Here is a 4,539-nt window from a genome sequence, read left to right as displayed (position 1 = left end):
GACCGTGGCCGCAGCTTTCTGTCGGCAGTCCCAAGTAACCACGGATATCCGGGCAACGTCCGACGGACGTCCTTTCTGGATATTCGGGATGTCCGTGGGATATCCATGAATGTCCGACGTACGTCCGAGGGACGTCCCTGGGAAATCCAAAGGTAATCGCTTTGGCGTCCGTAGTACGTCCGACGCGGACATACAGCATGGATATTCAGGGGACGTTCAGGATATATATATATATTACTGTACTCTGACGAAGGCTGGTCCACCAGCCGAAAACGTTAAGTAAGAAAAAGAAGTCTCCCAAAAAGTTCGTCGTCTCTTTCCTGCGTATATATATATATATATATAGGTGTGTGTGTATCCGGGGATATTCCAGATATACACATACCTTGAAGCAACAGTAGTGGCCGGGACACATTCAAGCACCCGACCATTATATATATTACATTGGTCGAGTGCTTGAATGCATTCTTGTTTTAAATAAACAAGAAATGAACCTACACCAACTTCCAAATACAATTAAACTTTTATTGTCACCTTATACATATACATATAAAGACCAAAAAGCAGATATATGCATACTGTTCAAAGAACAAATAAATACACTGATAAAAAAGAAAATTTGAAATTCTAATAGCACAACAGAAGCTAGAGAACAGCAGAACAAAAATTATTATTGCCCACCCTGCTTGGTCATTTGAGTTTGCAGCATGGAATAAAAAAAAAGAGCAAAAAGACATCAATTAGCATAATTAAGCTGCGAAAGCAACAGAAATGACATGAAGGAATTAATCTTGACTACGCTCCAACGCTCAGCCTCTGCTACACTTATAGGTTTGTGAGAAAATTCTTTAGGTACATACGATGCTAAAGAAAGAAAGTCAGACAACTGTCCGCACTCTGTAGGTCCGAGACTGACCTGTAAACGACCACCTAACCAAGCACTAAGCAACTTTTTTATAATGCCCAGGCAAAAAAGGTGCATCTAGTCATGGGGTGCAGAGGCAATGCAGTCTATGGGAAGCAGCGTCAAGACTGAGGTGCCTAGGTGATGGTCAGGGTCAATCAGACGCCTGAATGAATCATCAGCGCGCAAAGTGGAGGATCTTGTTGCAAAGCAGAGTCGGCTGCTCCTGTATGTGCCCTCTACTGTGCATTTGGACACGCAGAATACATAACTTGCACGCACGTCACTTCCGGCAGCTTCCGTGACCGCGTCCGCCATTGCTGAGTACCAACCGAACCGGCAGCCGTACGGACGACTGTGTTTGCGTCTTTCCGTAGTCCTTGCTTTATTCGAAATAATGCCTATATGCGCAATATATGGTTGCCGAACAAGAAGCAAGAGTGCTAAGAGGCCCAGCTGCACTGGCTCGAGCGTAGGATTACACAGTTTGCCTAAAATAATAACTCGGCAGTGTGAGAGAACGAGGATTCTCTCCGAAAAGCGCAGGAGCCTCTGGCTTGCTCGTATTAATAGGAGCGACTTGAAGAACCTTGAAAACGTCCGTGTCTGCGGTCGCCACTTCATCACAGGTAAGGAAAAGGCACACCCGCATGCATCTACACCCCGGTATAGGCAAGCCATGCCGCTGATTGCGATGCACGCACGCAGTAGATCTTGTCCACTGTTTACGTACGCGGATCTTTCGCTCGCTTCTGTATACTGCACGCTGCACGCCAGGAATTCCTGATTGCTGTTTACGTACGAATTTCGCTTTTTTCGCTGCACGCCAGCAGTTCTTGACTGTCGTTTACGTACGCTGCTCACTTTTTCTGCTCATTCTTAAAACGCTGCCTGTGCAACATCGTGATGTGCCGTGTAAAAACATGGGTGCTTTCGTGTCGGCAGCTCGAAGTCTCGCCACCCTATGTGATCATTACATTGGGAGGCTTCGCGATGGCTCTAAATATTTGCAGGCAAGCCTTCCAAGTTGATGGATGAGGCAAACCCTGACTGGGCACCAATGCAGCATCTGGGTTACGGAAGTGAAAGGCCTTTGACCAACGAAGTGAGGTTCCAGCGATCGAAGAAGTGCAGCCAAAAAAAGAAAGAAAAGGATGCTGTCGAAGCCAGCGTAGCAGCGCAACAGTCTCCCGCGGGTATCGAGTTTCCCGAAAGCGGTGCAAGCTCGGAAAATGAGGCAGAATGTCGAATGGAGCTTCCAGTTTCTACTGTGGACTCAGAACCACGCAGACGTAAGTTTGTAACAAAATTTTGTGATACTGCCTACTGTGAATCACTTGAAATTTGGTTTACATTTTTTTCTTCTTTTACAGGTGATATTGGTGTGCAGACAGATTTAACGGGGCACAACATCCAAGCACTTAAGGCAGACAACAAGAGACTTACTTGTGAATTGTGCACCTTAAAAAAGCAAAAAGAATTGCTTGAAGTTACGGAAGAATCTCTGCGTCAAGATGACGCCAAAGTTGCCTTTTACTCGGGAATGATAAACTATTCGGTCTTGCATGCTATATTCCAACTGGTCGAGTCGGCTGTAAAACATACGCCGCAAAATGGGTTGCCAAAGTTTCAAGAGTTCATTATTTTCTTAATGAAACTTAAGTTCAACTTTCCGCACCAGGATCTTGCCTACAGGTTTCACATTTCATGTGCTACCGTTAGCAGAATTTTTGAGAAGTGGCTGGATGCTGCCTTTTCAAGGCTGAGGTCACAAATTGTGTGGCCGTCACGAAATGATATACAAAGGACAATGCCACAAGCGTTTTTTGAATCATTTGGCTCAAAAGTGGCAGTCATAATTGACTGCTTTGAGATCAGAATTGAAAGACCATCATCCTTGCAGCCAAGAAGCGAGACTTGGTCAAACTATAAGAACAGCAACACTGCCAAGTTTTTAATTGGCATCTGTCCACAAGGTGTAATTACATACATTTCTGAAGGTTGGGGAGGCAGAGCTAGTGATAAGCACATAACCGAACATTGTGCCATTTTGGAATATTTGTCACAAGGGGATGTTGTTTCAGCTGACAGAGGTTTTGACATTGCAGACACTTTAGGGTTGTACTGTGCTAAACTCCATATCCCTGCTTTCACTAGAGGCCAGAAACAACTTACTGTGCTGGATGTAGAAAACACGAGAAAACTGGCCAATGTTCGCATTCATGTAGAACGGGTGATAGGGCTTGTGCGGAACAAATATTTGATAATGAAAGCAGTCCAGCCAATTCACTACGTGGCTAGCAAGGCAGGACACGCATTCACACCACTTGATAAGATTGTAACAGTTTGCTGTGCCCTCATCAACCTTTGTCCACCGGTAGTTCCTGCAAATCCAAAACTGCCCTCGTGAACAGCCTTGCGGACATTCTTGCTGTTTACAAGTATGGTTGTATGGGCTTGGGCTAGTTGGTTACGTACAGCAATGGGGGTCATAGCACAAAGAATGTGGTGCATCGCCTTGCCATATCGTGTGGGAAGGTTTACATTGGGCAGTCGGAGAGATGCCTGAATGATAAGTTAAAATAACATAACCAAAAATTGAACCGATGTAGGGATGGTCATGTGTCTGTGCATTGCGGTGATTGTGGGTGTAAACCGTTGTTTAAGAGTGCTCTGTTTTGTATAGGAATGTAGATGAAGTTATATGAGATGTGTTGAAGCTGCATTGATAGCGAGGGCCGCTGATACCTGCATTAGTTCCCCTTCGGTTGCTCTGACGACAAGCAAATTTGCGTTCCTGGAAGCGGCTGGTTTTCATGTGTGTTGATTGGGCCGTATCGGTGTGCGGACCTACAAATACATGTTTTTCTGGGAATAAATACCCAGTTGAAAGTTAGTGCTCATCCTTGTTGTCTCGCTCCCATCCGTGTCTCCTGACCCCCATTGCCATTCTTTGCTGATGGCACATTTTCATTTGTGATTTCACTGAGTAATTGCTTCCATTGTTCTCCCATTGCATTGTAAATAACTGCATGTTGCACAGTAGACAGTTTGCAAAGTTTTACTCAAGGCATTCTTTTACAAGTATGAACTTTTCACAAGTGCTTTTACATTCGCACAAGTATTCACTCAAGCACTTGGTGTGTGCCTACACACATGCATCTTCGAACAAACATGTGCTTGTAGATATGTGCTGAATCTGATCTGCAGTGCGTGGTCGCAACATGTGCATATTCTCCCTGTAGTTTACTTGTGACACAGCTTCTCTTTTCATAGTCCATTTTCTGATTCCTGTACGTTGACAATAAAGTCCAAACGAGATATTTCGCTGTCGTCTACGCTTCCTCGTGCACAAAAATGTGTTTTCATTCGCTGTTGCCTTACCTCGCCGAGTACGATGACGCGCTCCGACTGGAGCCGCATTGCTGCAATGTTCCGCGCCCAGCCGCTGGTGAAGTAGTTGTGCGCATCCAGCGATTTATACACCTTCATCTGCTGCAAGGTGACGTAGCTGGTTGACAAAACCAGGTAATTGATTATGTCCACCTGCGTTGTAGCTGGCAGCAGCTCCACATCTGCAGTCGCATCCGCGCCGACTCTCTGTGTGTAAGGGTCCACGCCGTCGCAGAGTTTGG

General features: G+C 45.4%; 1 long non-coding RNA gene across 1 annotated transcript; it reads left to right on the top strand.

Annotated features, from left to right (window-relative positions):
* Positions 1-1,160: 1,160 nt before the first annotated feature.
* On the top strand, positions 1,161-4,227 carry LOC142576746 (uncharacterized). Its single transcript, XR_012826955.1, has 2 exons — positions 1,161-1,533; positions 1,918-4,227. It is a non-coding gene; the product is annotated as an uncharacterized LOC142576746 (long non-coding RNA).
* Positions 4,228-4,539: the final 312 nt, after the last annotated feature.

This window comes from Dermacentor variabilis, chromosome 3 (assembly GCF_050947875.1).
Source record: "Dermacentor variabilis isolate Ectoservices chromosome 3, ASM5094787v1, whole genome shotgun sequence".
In the NCBI taxonomy this organism is placed as follows: Eukaryota; Metazoa; Arthropoda; class Arachnida; order Ixodida; family Ixodidae; genus Dermacentor; species Dermacentor variabilis.
The sequence above is the reverse complement of the archived record's forward strand: the minus strand, read 5'-3'. Positions and strand labels throughout refer to the sequence as shown.